The 20,702-nt window shown below is 35.2% G+C and overlaps 1 long non-coding RNA gene across 1 annotated transcript in view; it reads left to right on the plus strand.

Annotated features, from left to right (window-relative positions):
- Positions 1-20,702, plus strand: part of LOC137229211 (uncharacterized) — a 640,020-nt gene that overhangs the window by 560,000 nt on the left and 59,318 nt on the right. The window contains exons 9-10 of the long non-coding RNA XR_010945593.1: positions 639-741; positions 6,015-6,074. This is a non-coding gene — a long non-coding RNA (uncharacterized lncRNA). The remainder of the gene's footprint in view (positions 1-638; positions 742-6,014; positions 6,075-20,702) is intronic.

The raw sequence follows: 20,702 nt of genomic DNA on the forward strand, positions 1-20,702 counted from the left end.
TTAATTGTTAAAGTACAACACATTTCTTTTGTAATGAAAATACTAAAAATAAAACTCTATAATCTTTCTGGCAAGAAGAAATGTTCAGAAGACAGTGATTCTCAAGATAAGTGACTGAAGGAAGATGTGATATATTTATCTTCCTAAAAAAAGATGGCATAGCTTTTTAAATGTCTTGATACCTGTCTGACAGGAGGGGAAATCCATTGACCATGCTCATCCAACCACGGATGAGTGCTTTTTCCTCAGCCACTCTGGTTCTCTGGGCCAGATGGGAAGAGAGCTAAGAATGCAGATGTGTACAACTCATCCCTAGCTCAGGCATGTCAGAATCTATTTTAATTCCTCTTTAAAAATAACAGTTCTTTTTAAAAATAAATCGTAAAGGCCAGTAATAAAGAATATTCTAGAGAAGTGCCAAATATGATGGTGGTTACATTTGCCAATTCTTTGCCCTGCTAAAAAACGGAAAAAGAGTATTATGTTTGATATAGGATTTGAAAGGCTGCTTCTTTATTTCAAGCATTTGGAAATATTATGGAAAGGAGTCCTTGAAAATACAATAAAAGACAACAAAACATATCAAAGAATTAATTGTAAAATATTGACCCTCTCACACTCTGCTTTTCCATCCTTAGCCCCCTTCCATCACCCCTAGCATCTTATAGAATTGAAAATCAGAACAAACGGATTAGAAGAGACAAAAAACACAGGACCTGACACGTGTGTGAAGAATGACAGGTAAAGTGGTCTTCTGTGTTATTTGGAGGAAGGTTCATTACAGAATGGTAATTAAAATTATCCCTCACACTGGTAAGTTAGAAGCGGGGCATACTACTTCTCCGAAATATTTCATAGACAACTAAGCCTTATCCCTCCTGTGCTCTCCTGACAATTTGTGCCATATTCCCAAATTCCCTCCTCATCAAGAGAAGCGCAAGTCATTTTCCAGACCTAATTCTTTGTGCTTGGTATTGCCTTAAAAGGGATGTGCTGTGAGACTATACATTTTAAGGACACGGGAGGCTCACTGTGTAATCTATGCACCACATGAAGGATTTATAAAATAAAAGACTATTTATAGATTATGATCTAAACTCTCATCACGTTCTTTTCCTTCGTAGAGAATCCCACTTGGATTTCTCTCTTTTCTCCCTTCCTTGCTAATTGAATCTTCCTTTTTAAATGTTTCTTTTCTTTGTCTTTTCTTTGCTTTCTTTGAAGAGAAAGTTAGGTTTTTATTCTCATTTTATCCCTTTTCATCTTGTTTTCTACTGTATAGATGATCTGTTGTTTTGTACCTCACCGCTAAGTTGGGAAATTCTCCATATTATTTATTTAATGAACTAACTACAATTCTTCTGACTTTAATTTGGTCAATTACAACTTATTATGTTTGGTTACCTCGAGTTCCTAGACTGACATAAATTGTGTCACTTCTAGCAGCTACAAATGCCATTGAAAATAAAAATTTGGTGTCGTTCCAATCAATCAGCTCTCCCTTCTCCTTTTTAATTATTTATTTTATTTTTAAGGCTTAAAGTTCTGTCATTATGAAGAGGGTTGTTCATTATTCCAAAAACTGCTAAGAACAGGATTGCTACCCAAGCAGAAGAGAATCTGTTTTAAGTGGTGAGGCATTTGGGTTGATTGTGGAAGAAAAAGGTGCCTCACACTTTCCCTTCACTGGTAGAAATGCTTTATTTTAGACTTCTCAGACCTGGTCCTTATTCACATTATTCTCAAAATAGAATGTAGTGACATTTATAAAAGGACAGATGAATTCTTTGTGTTTTTTCTAACTAAATGCTTTAAAATTTAAACACTTCATGAAAAAAAGATTAAAAGAGTATATCTATTAACACTAATATACTCAAATTAGTGGATTCAGGTCTGTAGAATGTTAAAACAATAAGATTAAGTGTTAAAAGGGTCATTGTAAATATTTATTTAGCCCCACCTACCTATATCACTATAATTGGTATTTCTCTGAGATACAAAGAAAGCAGAATTCAATTTGATTCAACAAATATTTATTAAATTACTATTATGGCCAAGACACTGTGCTAAGTACTGTATGGAATACAAATATAGGAAATGTTGTCTAGTAAAGGCTTGAGTTCAGTACTGTTTATTTTAGACAAGATTTATTGAACAGCTAAGTACTGTGCTAAGTATTAAAAAATACAACACATCTGTAGGTAAAGGAACTTGCAGTCTGGTAAGCTGGCGTTGATAAATCCTTAAAATCATATACAAAATTGTTTGCATAGATGGTGTGTGTGTGTGTGTGTGTGTGTGTACATTTATGGTTTTTCTGAGGGGCACTATCTGCTGGATTCTCAAAAAGTTCAGTGACCCCTCAAATGTTAAAGTTCATGTATGCAATACAGGGTAGACTCTCAGAGCTATAAGAGTGATCAAACAAAGGACTCTTTCTGACCTGGTCCTTCAATTGCCAACTGCCTACATGGTGCTTGGGACTAAGCTATGTGCTGAGATGACCATTTAACAAAGTATTTTGCAAAGCAAGGGAAGACAAACCTCCAAATCAGAAGGAAATTTTAAAAGCGAGTGCTAAACGCCGTTATTAAATATTACAAGAGAGAAACGAATAGTCACTAAACTTTGGAATAGTGGGAACAGGCTTCTGGATCCCTGAAGGAGTACAGCTCTAAGTGGAGCCTTGAAGGTCATGTAGGGCTTGAGTAACTGGAAGCAAAAGATAATGCATGCTTCGAATGGGCTACAGACAGAGTGAGCAGGAAATGGACAGGGATGTTTTCCCTGATGCTTCCGGATACATCCTGAACTGATGGAGTTCTGGACCCAAACTCTTTGGAGTCCAATTATCCTTCAACCCAGCTCTAAAAGTTGTTGCACCTGTTACACCACTGTTAGTTAGGCCAGAAAGCAGAGATTTTGTGTGCACATATTTATGTACATAAGCACACACATACACACACACATTAACATCACATACATACGTATGTGCAAATATATATATGTTATTATCTTTCACACAGCTCTTTTGATCACAGTTAATAATTAATGTATTTTTGAAGAGTCTACCTTTTGCTAAGCCTTGTGTAAGAGCTAAAGATGAAAAATATTTCCCATCGTCAAGGAGCAAATGTCCATCAAGTGAAGAAGGAAAAGTAAAGTATTGCAAAGAGAACAGCATAAATAAAGGCCGGGAAGTAGGTAACCTTGCGCCCCTTCTTGACAATGGCAAGTATTTCATTTGAACCGTTGTTGAAAGAGGAGTCCATTAGGGAATGAATTTGATGAAGAAAGACCTCATGGAAAACAATGTATATCATGTTCAGAAGCTTAGGATTTAGATAACAGAGAAGCTTTAAAAGGTTTTCACTGGAAGGACAATGTAATTAGATTTAGACTTTAGACAGTCTCTCTGGCAGCAATGTAGACAGTAAGACTAAAGATCTGGACAAATTTGCACAGTATTATAAAAGAATAAGTGATAGGACACACCACATAGTCAATGAAATATTAAACAGAATCAGTAAGATTTGGTTCCATATTAGATGTGGGAAATGAAGGAAATGAGAAATCTAGGATAACTACCAGGTTTAAGGTTTGGGTGACAAAGTAGATGGTGGTTCCACTCAGCAAGGCAGGGAACACAAACGAGGAGAAAGTATAAACCAGATTAGATAACAGAGAAGGACAGGATGACCTGCCCTAGGAACAGGTTGAGTTTGAGGAAATCTGAGGAAGTGAAGACGTAGTTGTCTGCTTTATAAAATGAAGCTTGAAAAGGGACTTCTAGATCAGGGCTCAGCAAACGAGGACCTGCCCATCACCTGTTTGTGTACCTCCTGTGATGTAAAAATAGTTTTGCCTAATTTAAATGGTTGAAAAAAAATGAAGAAGTGTGACATGTACACACTGCTATATTTAAAATAGATAACCAACAAGGACCTACTGTAAAAAAAATTAATTAATTTAAAAAAGAAGAAGAATATGTTACATTAGTTTTATAGGACTGTCACAACAAAGTACCACAGACTGGATAGCTTAAACAACAGAAATTTATTTTCTCACGGTTCTGGAGGCTGGAAGTCTGAGTTGTCCACACGGTATTGTCAGGGTTGGTTTCTTCCAAGGCCTCTCTCCTGAATTTGTAGGTGGCTGTCTTCTCCTTGTGTTGTCACATGGTCTTCCTTCTATATCATTCTGTCTAAATTTCCTCTTCTTATAAGGGCACAAGTCATAATGGATTAGGGCCCACCATAATGACCTCATTTTAATTACCTCTTTAAAGATTCTATTTACAAATACAGTTACATTCTGAGGTATTAGGAGTTAGGACTACATCCACATTGCATGAAATTCAAATTCCAGTGTTTTATTGGAACATGGCTGTGCTCCTTCATTTACGTTGCCTATGGCTGCTTTTGTGCTACAACAGTGGGGTTGAGTAGTTGTGACAGAGACCATATGGCCTGCAAAGCCTAAATTATATACTATCTGGGCCTTTACAGAAAAAGTTTGCATCCTCTACTCTAGATAAAAGATGTGTTGGCAGTTACCAGTTTAGGGCTGGTAATATGAGCGATGAGATTACTAAGGAAGAGTGAGTTGTGTGAAAGGAAAGAGGGCAAAGCATGCACCCTTAAGACACAAACAGGTCAAAGAAGAAAGAAGAAAAGAAGCTACCAAGGTAACGGGGACAGAATGAGCAGAGCTGTCAGAGGAAAAGAGTAGTTGAACTGTGTACACTGTCTTCTTTCTCATGAGAGGGAGCAATGAACAGTGACAAGAAAACAGAAGGGTTCTAGTGTCACGGAAGCCAGCATTTCACATAGACGGAGCTGGTGAATTAAAGCAAACACTATAAAAAGGAGAGGATAATAAGCATTAAAAATGGCTTTTAGATTTATTAGTGGTCTATTTGCTTTGGAAATGTCATGTAATATATAATTTAATATATATTAAATACTTAATTTATTATATATTTAATTATACATAAATTTAATTAATATATATTTAATTTTATAAATGTTTAATATATAAATACTTAATTTAATATTTCTGAAAGGCAGTTTTGCCTTCATAGGGCTTGCAGAATATTCCCAATAAAATAATCAGGTTTCTGTACTGTAACTATTTATATTCTGAAGACACTTCTTGTGAAATTATCTCTAGAATAATACTTTAACCAGTGAGTAAAGGGAGATAAAAAGAACAATTTCAAATACATTCTAAAATCAGTTATTGTGTACACATTTTAAAAAGTGAAATTTTCAAATATTTCTGCATATATGTCAAACTTACCAGAAAAACACCAAATTTCCATTTCACTTTATGCTGAGAAAATTATTGTACTTTGAAATTTACTCCTTTCATGTTACTATCAAATCTGTAACTATTCCTCCTTAAAGCAAGCCACTTTCATATAAAGAATGGATATTACTAACCTTCCATATTTTGTACTATTTTATATTTGGTGCCTTGAAAGAAGTTATTCAAAAAGAATAGCACTGAGAACTTTATCAAAGTTCAAAACAGGTATTTGAATAGAAAAGTGAGCCATAATCATGAACCAGTGGTTTCAAAATTATGATTAGATCAAAACAGATGCACTGTTTCTATGAGTTGTTAAGACCAGTGCAGAGGACCTATGTATGCTTATAAGCATTACTTGCTATCAACAAGAAATTAGCTCAAACATATAGATTCAGAGTGCAAGAGCCAAAGCATATTGCAAAAGTACTAAAGAAGGAACTGTCACTAAAATTCAATGCATTAAAGACAAATACGTAATGAACACACAGAATAACTATTGGTTTTTTTAGTGTAATTTTATTACTATTAAATTCTCTTATGCTTCTTATATTTACTCTTGAATCTCATTTTTCTCTATTAATATTATAATCATCTTTAAATCTGCAGTTTTCTTGAAAGATTTTTGACCCTTTCTACATTTTTTGGAACATTATTTATGTTTCTACCCAAAGTTATTTATTTTCTAATATTTTGCTTTTTAGGAAAGAAAGAATATTTAAAGGAAAAGGTGAAAATTATTCTTGAGAACACATCCATCTGAAGTAAGTACTTTGATGTACATTCTAATATTTGTATTGGGCTGCGTTTTCTATTACCTTATCATTTCAGAAGCAATGGAACAAATTGGTCTGCACATGAGAAAAGTATTTTCATTTGAAAAACCCAATGCTCTATTTAGAAATGGTTCCTGCATAACAAAGTACTGGAAATAGATTTTTTTTAACATCTTTATTGGAGTATAATTGCTGTACAATGTGTGTTAGTTTCTGATTTATAACAAAGTGAATCAGCTATACATACAACCCCATATCTCCTCCCTCTTGCGTCTCCCTCCCACCCTCCCTATCCCACCCCCTAGGTGGTCACAAAGCACCGAGTTGATCTCTCTGTGCTATGCGGCTGCATCCCACTAGCTATCTGTTTTACATTTGGTAGTATATATTAGTCCATGTCACTCTCTCACTTCGTCCCAGTTACTTAATGTCTTAATACTACCTCTACCTTGAAGAAAGCTTTTGTGTCAGTTCTTTAAAATGTGTTCTCAAAGAAGACTATTTCCTAGAAAACGCGATCATATCTTTTGTCCCAATTTTGTTAAATGGATGCTACATTGATACAACTTTTAGTTGCATTTCACTTTAAGGAAAAAAGAAATGCTCTGGCTGTAGAGGGACCAGAAAAAAAAGAAGAATGTGTGGTGAAAATATTCTTAATACTGTCTCCCATTCACTTAATTATTTAGATGTTTTGATGAACAAAATCCTATGCTTTGTTGTTCTTAGAATGTGAGATGAGTGTTAAATCCAGCATATACCAAATTCTCCAAAAGGGTAGCAATCATTTTATAACGATGTAGTGACTCTTTGTATGACCAAAATTTACATGCTGGGTGCTCAGCTCATAAAGTGCTTATGGGGAAGTCAAGGCTGAACTCAAACTTCACTGTGGGACCTGCTAGTAACTATCATTTTTTATTCCTAACATATTAGGCAGAGGAGGGAGTTGAAGCCTAACTTTTTTTGTTCAGTCAAAGTGCAGATGGCAGAACGGCTGCATAGTCTTCAGCCTACTTTTGAGTTAATCAAGAGTTAAGTCCAGAAACAAGGGAGAATAAGTAAGTAGTCTTACTTTTTAGCAAGCATCTTTACCATTTGCCAAAGTTTTTCAGAAATAAAATTGATCAATTTCTACATGTATCACTCAATCATGAACAATCTAGAATTTGACCAAATTTTGTGAGTTACATATTTTTGGTTATTTGTTTGCATGCCTGTTCTCTAACTATACCCCTTCCCTCAACACTCTACGCATACATGCAACACTTAGACTGCCAGGTAGCCAAGCAGAAAAAAATATCCCCAGTCTCAGAAGTTTGTTTCCTAAGTTAGACAATATTTTCAACTTTCCTAAAGATGTTCCTTTCATCACTTTTTGGTGAAAATACCGTATGTCCCCATGGCTTGCATAATAGAAAATGTAATCATATACATCTGAGCAAGGTGAAGAATGCCAAGGCAGACCCAGAAGCCAAATTTTGTTATCTTAATCTTCCACACTTAGTTCCAGAAAAAATATTAAAGCTTAAAATAATAGGGTATAAAAGCACTAAAATGTTTCTATTTCATAGAATGTGGAATTGTAGTTTTAAAACCCTTTACAATTTTTTTAAAAGCTACCAATTAAGCTGCTAAAGTTTGGAGGGTTTTTCCTTCACTATAAAACCCCCCATAATTCAATTTTCATTTGAACAGTCAAGAAATATATACAAAGGATCTGCGTAAATTGTAAGCCTTGCCATTTTTTTCTTTTTTCCATTTACAGCCTCCACCTTTCTCGTCTTCCCCAACCCTATCCTTTAACCTATTCTCTAAGTCACTTTTTGCTGCTGATAATCTTTTCAATTTTGTTATAATTGTATATTAACTGGGTCTCCTAAAGTCTGAATGCGTTGTCGCAAAATACTGAATGTAAAGGACTTGATAGGCTGTGAAAAAAGCTATTTCTCTTCCTAAGTAAACTCTGGTTATCATCTTCATCTATTGAAATCAAGTTTCTGTCTATATTGGTTATTGGGTCACAGGAGAACGGCTGGGTGGATTTGGATGGTGTGTTTGGTATGGTATGTACAAGATTCATTTTGGAGCATCCTGGCTGGCGGTGGTGATAAAGGGCATCTCCAAGGGTGGGCAGTCATCTGCAGATTGCTGCTGAAAGTGACCCTTAGGACTGCTATGCAGAAAGAAGACAGTGGTTTCAAATATGAGCCCCAAAGGCAGGGGTTGACTTGCAGTTGGGCTACCTTTCTTGTGGACATTCCTGTAAGTGAGCAGTAGCAAGGACTTCTATATTTAAAGATAGTCTTTGATTATGCCAAGCGATTCTGGAGTGTCCAGCTGGTATATGACAATACCATGTTGTAGTTTTAATTTCTCAAAAATATTATTTATACTCTTACCAAAATGGTATAAATTGATAGCTTTACGTTGTTTCACACTTGGACCAAAATATTTCTGGAAGAGAACCAATGCAAATTTCAAGAGAAGAAATCAAGACCTAAACCAAGCTCAAACTCAATACACTTTTTTCTTTGGTTTTGTTTAGTTTTCCTATATACCAAGTGTCAAGTACTATGCTATATATAGTGAATTGAAAGAAATATTTAAGTTGTAGTACTTGACCTCAAATAACTGACAGTCCTGTGAGGTAAGAAACTATATTTGCCTCGTGTAATGCATGATGGAGAAGGGGTTTAGACAGTGTATTATGTCAACACTGAGCAAAGCTGACTAGTCTTTCCTGGATATATAGAAAGCCTTCTTTAAGGTATCTGCTTCCATATATAAAAACCTGCAATTTTAACTGTTTACAAAGCAGACATTCATGCCACTAGAGGTCTGAAAAAATTTTGGCAACATCAAACAAAAAATCTCAATATATAAACGTTCTGATTCATTTTGTTTGACCTAAAACATTAGTCAACAAGTTTTTACACAGAAACTATGTAAATTTACCATTTTTCTCTCTTCTTCCCATTTCCCATGTGCTCTCCCTTTGATCTGCTCCAACATTGTCCAGGGTCGTGTTGCCATAATTCTCTTGCCCTTGGTCTTGATCTCCCAAACTAAAAGAAAGGGCAGAGTTGTCCAGGGAGGAAATGGACAACAATGGCATTTGGGGGCAGAGAGGCTACCTGAAATTGTGGCTTTGGAACAGACCAGGAAAGGCTCTGTCTGCCATATATGGAGGTGTTCCCTTGGAGGCTTTATGCAGCACATTGGCAAGATCAGATCTTTATTTCAGAAATATGATTGCAAAGCACAGAGATAAAAGAATAATTTCATTAACACAGAAGAGATAAAACAAGGGTCTAGAGGGCTGTTATAGAAGGATTTCATCATCTCCTTTCGGCCCAAGAGGCTGTGTTAGTTTGCTAGGGCTGCTGTGACAAAGTACTACAAACTGAGTAGTTTAAACAACAGAAACTTATTGTCTCAAAGTTCTGGAGTCTAGAGGTCTGAAATCAAGTTGTTGGCAGGGTCTTTTCCTTCTGAGGGCTGTGAGGGAGAGATCTGATCAAGGCTTCTGTCTTGAATTTATAGATGACTGTCTTTATATTCACATAGTGTTTTCCCTGTGTACATGTCTGTATACGAATTTCCCCTTCTTATAAGGACACCAGTCATAACAGATTAGGGCCCACCCTAGTTGACCTCATTTTAAACCTGACTACCTCTGTAAAGACCCTATATCCAATAAGGTTGTATTTGAGGTCCTGGGGCTTAGGACTTCCACATATGAATTTTGAGAGGGAAACAATCCAACCCAACAGAGGCCAATAGCCAAGGATTAAATAATTTTAAATCACACAGTTAGTCAGGATTAAAATCTAGATCTGTTAACCCCTAGTCCAGGACTCTGTCTGTGATACTAGATGTGATGCTGGAAAGCTGTCTGTTGCCAGCCAGTTGTGGTTTCAATAAGGTAGCATATAAAGTGCTGATATTTGTCCGTAAGGAATCAGTTATCAGTGAAGAGACTGACTAATGTCTTGAGAAAACTTTAAATTAGAATACTGTTTTTGGAAACCAAATTGATTTTTTAATAGAATTTAGAAAGCAAAGTTACTCCTCTTAAAGCAAACATCAGGAGGTAATTCAAAGTACTACCCCCAAGCCCTACTCATGCAGTATTACTCAGCATTATCCAGTGGTGCTTTCAAACAAATCCCAGGAGCCCAGTTTGTGAAAAATTAAATGTAATAGTGTGTTTTTACTGGTTAAAACTCCACTTTTTAATGTTCAATAATTTTTTTTGCTTCTATAATAATGTTATAGTGCTTACATCATAGTATCCAAACCAAGACAAGGTCTAAGTGGTGGTAATATGGAGTCTAAACTTGGGAACAAACATCAAATTTGCTTTCCCTTATGCCATAAGTCAGCTCGTATAATGATTAATACAGGATTTATATAAGTAGTGCTCAAATGCTATAAACCATTCAATAGATGGTTAACCACAGATAATTCAAATTATTCATTAACTAAATCTTTGCAACCATCTAATAGAAATTTGCTTAGCACTACTAAAAAGACTTCATTACTTGAAGAGGTAGAACAGTTTTATTAGTTGTCAAAATTGTTATGCCAAGGCCATTTATCTATTTTTTTGGTGAGAGAAAGTATATGATAACATTTCTTAATAAGTATGAGCTTACACAGAGATGTCCCTCAAGGAACTTGGAAATAAGTAAAATGAACTTGTCCATGGAGAAGTAAATTGTAAAAGCAACAAGTAATGGATCAGAGAAGACATAACACAATCACTGGAAAGAGACAGGACGGCTTATAGGCCATACATTTGGATTTAATTCTAATCCAGTTATACACACATATGCTTGCATACACACATACATGCACACCCATTCAAAAGGACTATGTCTATTAGAAAAGCAATTGATCAGCATAAAAATAAGAAGAGTCAGAGAGGCAGCTGTTAGCAGTGCCTACTCAAACACCATAAGGTAGAGAAAAACTTAGCCTCCAGCCATGAGGTATTTTCAGTCCATATGGCAAGTCTATCCCTCCAATGGAGACGGATGGAGGTGATGATAACTGGTGGACTTTACTGATTTCTGGTTTTATTGGCAAACACTTTACTTTGTGAGAGGGGTATATTAAACCACCTTAGAATGAGGCAATTCCATATTTATATTGTTTAACTTCTTTTGTTCTGATTCTACTCTCAAATAACATCTTTCTGATTATGATTTACTTTCTCTATGTAGCTTGACTATAGAGAGAGAATATGCTAATCAGGCTAGTAGAGTACTCTAGTCCCATGCGATTGAACTAGTTCTAACTGCAAATTAATACATTGACATTCTGGTATCTGTCCCTCATGACTATTGTGCATGCCAGTTATCCTCAGGAATTTTCTTAAGACTATATTTGAGTTAGTGTTATGGCCTTCAAAAAGAATGAGCAGCCTAATCTGTACTTTATCTGACTCTGTCTGGCTCCAGGAGGCCTGCCCTTAGATGACACTATTATCACTTCCTTCCTTTTCTTATTCATTTCTACACTGAACAGTAAGTAGATGTTCTCACCAGTATGTTTCTAAGAAGTTTTTCTTTTTCTCTATTCTTAAACAAGAGAAACATGTCTAGTTGGCCTAAAGTCAACCATATGCATCCTCTAAGTCAAAATTAATCTCTTTAAAACACAAACACACACACAAATTATTACTTTTAAGAACTTAAAGATTTCACTCAATTAACACTGAGTTTCATTGTAGAACTAATATTGTACTTTATTAGAAATACAATTTCATTCCATTAGTTCATATTCTTAAAAATGCTTCAGATGGAAATGTCTTTGAGTGTTAAGTATTTAACCGCCTGAAGGCTTGTTATTTATCATTAATGTTTCATCAAGAAATAACTTTTTTATAGCCTAGTTTTAGAATTCCATCAATAAGTACAAAGCTTCACAATAGATCCTTGAACCTCCATTCCTAATAATAAGTAACATTTATCTCTTTGTTTTATACACGTTATGTGGAATTAGAGCCCCCTGTAGAGACATTTGATTAGGAATTATAAAACCAATGTGGCATGCAGTCCTTGTCCTGATATTTTCAAACCATCAACAAAGAATGGAAAAAGGGGCACCTGGGCCCTGACCTACCATGTGGGAACATATTATGCCGGAGGGTATCTCTCTGAGAGTCACTAGCTAGACTGCCTGTGTAAAGTTACATAAGGGGTAAACTTAATGTTGAGAGAAATCTATAAATAATTATGCAGTTCACCAAGCAAGGTAACACTGCACCCTGTGGGGTCTGAATCAGATGACTCAGTATGTGAAGAAAAATATTTGTATTTAACTGGATTTAATTTAGTTTCACATCCTCAATATACGTTAATCTTCCCTAAATTAGGTCACTAAATTGGTAGTGTTTTGAAGTGTTAATTTCTTTTGCCATGTCTGTCAGGCCTACAAACCAACTTTTGTAGTTTATAATGTAAATCCACACTGATCCAGACTAATTTGAGGGGTTAATTCCATGGTGATCAATGAAATGGCTAAAATGATGACTACAGACTAAAATTCAACACCCATTTATGATAAAAACCCTCCAGAAAGTAGGCATAGAGGGAACTTTCCTCAACATAATAAAGGCCATATATGACAAACCCACAGCCAACATCGTCCTCAATGGTGAAAAACTGAAACCATTTGCACTAAGATCAGGAACAAGACAAGGTTGCCCACTCTCACCACTTCTATTCAACATAGTTTTGGAAGTTTTAGCCACAGCAATCAGAGAAGAAAAGGAAATAAAAGGAATCCAAATTGGAAAAGAAGAAGTAAAGCTGTCACTGTTTGCAGATGACATGATACTATACATAGAGAATCGTAAAGATGCTACCAGAAAACTACTAGAGCTAATCAATGAACTTGGTAAAGTAGCAGGGTATAAAATGAATGCACAGAAATCTCTGACATTCCTATACACTAATGATGAAAAATCTGAAAGTGAAATTAAGAAAACACTCCCATTTACCATTGCAACAAAAAGAATAAAATATCTAGGAATAAACCTACCTAAGGAGACAAAAGACCTGTATGCAGAAAATTATCAGACACTGATGAAAGAAATTAAAGATGATACAAATAGATGGAGAGATATACCATGTTCTTGGATTGGAAGAATCAACATTGTGAAAATGACTCTACTACCCAAAGCAATCTATAGATTCAATGCAATGCCTATCAAGCTACCACTGGCATTTTTCACAGAACTAGAATAAAAAATTTCACAATTTGTATGGAAACACAAAAGACCCCGAATAGTCAAAGCAATCTTGAGAACGAAGAACGGAGCTGGAGGAATCAGGCTCCCTGACTTCAGATTATACTACAAAGCTACAGTAATCAAGACAGTATGGTACTGGCACAAAAACAGAAATATACATCCATGGAACAGGATAGCCCAGAGATAAACCCATGCACATATGGTTACCTTATCTTTGATAAAGGAGGCAGGAATGTACAGTGGAGAAAGGACAGCCACTTCAATAAGTGGTGCTGGGAAAACTGGACAGGCACATGTAAAAGTATGAGAACACTCCCTAACACCATACACAAAAATAAGCTCAAAATGGATTAAAGACCTAAATGTAAGGCCAGAAACTATCAAACTCTTAGAGGAAAACATAGGCAGAACACTCTATGACATAAATCACAGCAAGATCCTTTTTGACCCACCTCTTAGAGAAATGGAAATAAAAACAAAAATAAACAAATGCGATCTAATGAAACTTCAAAGCTTTTTCACAGCAAAGGAAACCATAAACAAGATGCAAAGACAACCCTCAGAATGGGAGAAAATATTTGCAAATGAAGCAACTGACAAAGGATTAATCTCCAGAATTTATAAGGAGCTCATGCAGCTCAATAACAAAAAAACAAACAACCCAATCCAAAAATGGGCAGAAGACCTAAATAGACATTTCTCCAAAGAAGATATACAGATTGCCAACAAACACATGAAAGAATGCTCAACATCAGAGAAATGCAAATCAAAACTACAATGAGATATCATCTCACACCAGTCAGAATGGCCATCATCAAAAAATCTAGAACCAATAAATGCTGGAGAGGGTGTGGAGAAAAGGGAACACTCTTGCACTGCTGGTGGGAATGTGAATTGGTAGAGCCACTATGGAGAACAGTATGGAGGTTCATTAAAAACTACAAATAGAACTACCATATGACCCAGCAATCCCACTACTGGGCATATACCCTGAGATAACCATAATTCAAAAAGAGTCATGTACCAAAATGTTCATTGCAGCTCTATTTACAATAGCCAGGAGATGGAAGCAACCTAAGTGTCCATCATCAGATGAATGGATAAAGAAGATGTGGCATATATATACAATGGAATATTACTCAGCCATAAAAAGAAACGAAATTGAGTTATTTGTAGTGAGGTGGATGGACCTAGAGTCTGTCATACAGAGTGAAGTAAGTCAGAAAGAGAAAGACAAATACCATATGCTAACATATATATATGGAATCTAAGAAAAAAAAAGTCATGAATAACCTAGGGGTAAGATGGGAATAAAGACACAGACCTACTAGAGAATGGACTTGAGGATATGGGGAGGGGGAAGGTAAACTGTGACAAAGTGAGAGAGTGGCATGGACATATATACACTACCAAACATAAAATAGATAGCTAGTGGGAAGCAGCTGCATAGCACAGGGAGATCAGCTCCGTGCTTTGTGACCACCTAGAGGGGTGGGATAGGGAGGGTGGGAGGGAGGGATATGCAAGAGGGAAGAGATATGGGAACATATTTATATGTATAACTGATTCACTTTGATATAAAGCAGGAACTAACACACCATTGTAAAGCAATTATGCTCCAATAAAGATTAAAAAAAAAAAATGAGGATTTCAACTAGAGGTCCTTCAAAACCTAATTTAATGAGAAGGGATTCATTTGTAATTAGCTCCATCATTTTTAAATATGTGCTAATAACTGTCTTTAAATAAATAACCTCTGAAGTTAAATACACATCTCACTTTTTAATTTATTTCATCAAAAAGTTTTTTCTTTATAGATATTGTTCAGGAAATCTCCAGATCAACCCAAATCCAATTTTCATAACTGATGAATAACTTTGGAGGACACAGTGGGTCGTGGGCATTTGTGTTGTGTCTCCTTACAAACAGACATTGTGATGCAGAATTAACCAGAGCTTCCTGCAGCTTTGAAAGGAACATTAATTTTTGCATCCATCAGAAGAGTAAACTTCACTATTATTTTTATTGTTACCTTGTTAATTTTCCCCCATAACTCCTAGTCGTGTCTAATTATAGAGCCAGCTAATGCTATGGTAAGGTCTGCTGGTTAATAGAGATGTTTCTGATTCAACTGACAAATGTCCTCTGAAACACTTGAGCTCTTAAATTAAACTGATGACTCATGCTTCATAAGAGGCAGTAAATATCCCTGTTCATTTTGGCAATCCAAGGAGATTTTTTATAAACTGGAAAAGGTTAAGAGATGCAGCTCAGGTTCCTGGGACAATATTTGACGTATAATGACCTTACCCTAGGAAAAGCTATTCTTCCCTAGAATATCAAGGCAAATACATGGTTCATTCAAATATACATTATAGGCTGTGTATATACAGTATAGAAAAGAGTGTTGGGGAGAGAGAGCTAGTGTTTATTGAACAGCTATTATATAGCCAGCAAGTGATGAGAACTTTACACAGACAGCCTTACTTCATACTCACCAAGATCCTACAAGGTATGTAGTGTCAGCTTATCAAATTAATTAAACAAATAAGGAAATATAGTTGATAACACTGTATTGTATCATTGACATTTTCTAAGAGAGTAAAATTTTAAAAAGAAAGAAGGAAAAACTCAGAAGAATCAACGTGGCTTTGGGAAAAGAGAGATTTAGGCCATGCTGTTCACAGTATGTAGCCTCCAACATAGAGGGCATTAACCAGTTATGATTGGAATCCTTCAAAACCTGTTATCAAGAGTTAACATGTCCTTTAGTTAATAGACCAAAGGGAAAGAGAGGAAGTTACACAGGGTTAGCTGAGATAATAGCTATCCTTTCACATATTTTTTCAAGGTAAATTTTCTAGTAGGTTCTATTTTGAATCCCATAATTTGATGTATCTCATGTGGATGAGATGTGATGTATCTCATGTGCATCAATGAGAAGATACACTATTTTAAAATGAAAATTTGAAGCTCAGATTATTTTGTAATCTCTTCATCATAAACAGTATGATTATAGGTATGCCTGGTAATAACTATAGAGTATGTGTGCCTGTGTACGTGTCAGCCTAGGGGAAATCTGTGGAAAGCATTTTGCCTCTATTATTAATGAATGTACTTAAGACCACTCAGGCAGCATAGTTTCGTAACCACAGATCTAGCACTGAATTAGATTGAACCAAAAGATAGTCAAGTCAGTAGTCATGGGATTAACACCACAGAGTTACCTTGCTTAACTGATTTTAAAATAGTCTATTTGACATATTAAGTTACAAAGAGAATGCTTTCATTATTTGAAAACAAGGCTTTTCATTTATCAAATACTTCTTTCTTTTCAATATGCTGATATTTAGATATAGGTTAAATTAACAGTCTACTTGTCACTTTACCTCTGAAGTGATATGGTTAGGCCATGGAAAAGTGCTGTGAATAATTATATTGCACATGGCTGAATGTGACCAAGTTGTCCACTCCTTGGGTGTACCCAAGCCTCAGGCCTCCAGCATTCTGGAAGTACTCTTTGCTGTGACCCTCAGATAAAAGTGATTTTATCCCCCTTTCTAGAGAAGAAACTTCAGTGTCCCTATAGATAAGGAGATTCTCTGGGGGCTTCTTAAATGTTAACTTTTAATTCAGCTTCCCCAGCTTCTCTGTCTCTGCTCTGTGTCTCACTTATTACTCATGCCATTCCTATTTTATATCATATTATTCCACAAAAGCAATTACTCACTTCTGAGAGTCCTACCAGCAACACATTGTGACCTGGGTGAATTCTATAACCTGGGAGAGGTGAAAATATTGGGCTGGCCTAAAAGTTTGTTCGGGTTTGTCCATAACATCTCATGAAAATCCCAAATGAACTTTTTGGCCAACCCAATATTTCTAACAGTGACAAACTCTAGAAGCAAAAATAAAAAAATAAAAAAAGAAGAAAAAAATTGATAAATTTGACAACATAAAAATAAAATTTTATTTGGTATATTAAGACACACACAACCACCACCAAAGTCAAAAGATAAATGACAAAATAGTACAAAAATATTTGCAAATTATATCACAAAGAATTAATATCTTTAATACCAATATATAAAGGACTTCTAAAGATAGAGAAGAAAACAATGTATCAATGATACAATAGAATAATGGACAAAATATATGAATTACAAGATCACAGAAAAAGAAATAAGTGAATGTGGTGCTCAAATATGTGAAAAGATATTCCATATCACATGTAAGATAAATTAAAATCCACTGAGATACAGTTTCTCACCTAATTGGCAAAATTCAAAATTTTGTTATTATCTGCTAGCGATGCAAAATCTAGACTCAAAAGGAAAAATAACCCACTTTCATACACATATAAATTGACAGGAAAAATAGAGTGAAAGATGGATCAGTATACATTGATCCAAAGATATACATCAATCAACTGAAAAATTTGAACCTTATTTGGATTTCAATTTGAAAAACAGATAGAATCATGAGACAATCAGAAAATTTGAATACTGACTAGACGATTACGAAAATAAATTTTTGGTAAAATTTATGTGTGATAATTATATTGTTTTTTTTTTTTTAACTAAGTCCTTGTATTTTGAGGAAAGACACTGACATATTCATGGATAAAATGATAGGATGTTTGGCATTTGCTTCAAAATAATCCGGGCAGGCTGGCAGCAAAGGATGAGGTGGTATACATAAAACAAAATTGACTATGAGTTGATCGCTGTTTATGTTAGGCGATAACTTCATTAAATTAATGTCTCCTTTTTATGTTATAGAAATTTTCCATATTAATGTTTCCAAAAGAACATCAAATATGTGTTAAAAAATATAGTTGTCAGTCTGAAGCTCATTTTACTATAGAATATTTTAAATTGTGATATAAAATGCAATGTCTGTACCACGCTCTGAAAGTCTGAAGTCAAAGACAAGGTTTATTTTGTCAGGATTGTGTAATAAACAATTTGTAGCTCAAGATCAGACCCTTATTCTTTCACATTCCTTAGACATTTCCCATCACTTCTTAGACAATGCTCTTCCTAAGTCCTCTCTTCTCGTCCTCCTCTTCACTCTTTTCTCTGTTTACTTTACTTTGGGCCCTACCAACACTTCTCTCAGGAAACTGAAGAATTTTTAATGCAGAATAATTTTCTCTCTCGTTTTCTCTCCTTACTAATTGAGGGACTGCCTTGAGAACCATGTTTCTACATACAAAGTGACCATGAACTTGTTTCTTTTAAGGAAATATCCCCCTAAATTTAAATCAATCCTCCGTGCTACAAATTCATTACCTTATGTATTAAATAGATATATAGTCTCAAAATCTTAGTCTGTTGATAAAGTCATTGACTTATACCGTTATTAGCAAATCAGTTTGTTAAGAATGATTATATTGTTTTTATTAAAAATTTTTAATTTATAAAGATTAATTTTGGCTGCTGTTAAAATATATAGGATATACTTTAAAATATATATATAAGAAAATATGTATATCATCAAAGAAACAATTATCTTTAAGTAGTTCTGAATTAGAAAATCATCACATAAGTTTTATTTTTTTAAAAATCACTTTAAATTATTTTCACATTTTATTTCCTCAATCTTTCCCAAAATCATTATTGAGACATTACAACTATACAAATTTCAACCCACTAGAAAACTTTTGTATGACTTTATAGTTAAAATTTATCTGTAGCAATTTTTTGTACTGTGCAGAATTATTCATAACTGCCATATCAAAAGTCATTCCTTATTATTTCAACAAACATTTATTGAGTTCCAGACAACTTATTAGTTCCTGACAATACCGAAACATCACTTCTTTCCCCTGTATCCCTAAGGATCTCCTGGCAGAGCCTCTTCTCTTCCCATGGGTGCACGGCTATAAAAATGCACCTCCAGCTTCCCCTGCAACTTCTGTAGTTTGGATCAAGAAAATGCTGTTGATTCCTTTCTCCATTTATTTTGTGCATGAAACCCTTGCCTCTTTTGGAATTCACATATCTCAGAGAAGTACACCATTTACTCCTGGGGAGCTACTCATTTATTTTAGGCTTCTTGGACAATCATTTTTATATTGCTTCTGGAAAAAAAATAAAGTGTTTTCAAGGAAATATCCCCAATCCCCAATGCAAACTTATGCACTAAACTATTGCCTAATTTAAATGCAGGAGAATAACATTCTTGGAAAGGCTGGCTATAGACAGGACATTTTTAGAAGAAGCTAGAAACAGTATTATAACTTTCTGGGATGGTCAACAGTGACTTTGCTTCATTGATATCATGTCTCCAATATAAGGTATTGTCACCTGGTAAGTCTTAGAATACATTTTTTTGCTGCAGTATGAGGAAGTTTTGTGTTTTTTTTAACCATATGTACCTTAGTTGATTAGTTAATAAATTCACTACTATAATTCAATCTGAAATAGGAAAACAAGTTTAATTCCCTTTTCCTGGAAGCAAGTTCTTTTTGAGAAATAGCACACCATTTAGCTAGTTAGTTTGGAAAGGACTCAGTAACTTTTTATTTGAGCCCTCCCAAATACAATAGCAACGTTATTCCACATGGTTTTGGTTCTTTCCTGGTTCCTCTTACTCTGAAATTTCTGACTTAATGCAAAAGCTCATGTCACACATTTTAGTCCTGAGGGAAATTACTGTGACCTGTTTTCATACTTTCTTCAGGGAGTTTTTTTTTCACTTCCCCTTCCCCCAATTGTTGACTATTTCTTACCAGCCACACTCCACTAAATCCTCCTTCTGGCAGGGCATGCCAGCTGTCTACTGAGGATGCATCTAATCTTGGTCCCTGTCTGTCATTTGGCTTTTTTAAAATGGTCCCAGTTAAAAGTGTTGTGTAATAAAAATAAACAGGTTCACCTCCCTGAGTGCTATGACTCACCCTCATTAAAGCCGTTGATGCCTTAAACGACACTGATTTTACCTTTCTCTTCAGAGTAGAAAAGCTAACGTGCGTACTTTCCAATAGAGTCAGGGCCACAAGATTCTTGTATTTTAGTAAATCCACATTTATGGATCACATACTATATGTATGCATGGATCAGGAAAGTGTAACCAAACTGCGTAAAAAGAAAAAAAATCCAACAACTTCATCCCAGCATATTTAGATTTAATATCAACAATCTGAAATCCACAAATCTTTCAAGAGTTGGTGCCTTAGGAATTCCTTCAGCTGTGCATTCTTGGCATTTACAACCCTGAACAGATATATATTTTAGTTGCTTTGGCTTTTCTGTGGTAAAATTCTCCTTTTACCCCACCTGCATGCCTCTCCCAGCTTCTGCTACTTCTTTGACAAAAAGCCCTAGGTGCCAGATATACTTCTGCGT

This window comes from Pseudorca crassidens, chromosome 8 (assembly GCF_039906515.1).
Source record: "Pseudorca crassidens isolate mPseCra1 chromosome 8, mPseCra1.hap1, whole genome shotgun sequence".
Taxonomy (NCBI): domain Eukaryota; kingdom Metazoa; phylum Chordata; class Mammalia; order Artiodactyla; family Delphinidae; genus Pseudorca; species Pseudorca crassidens.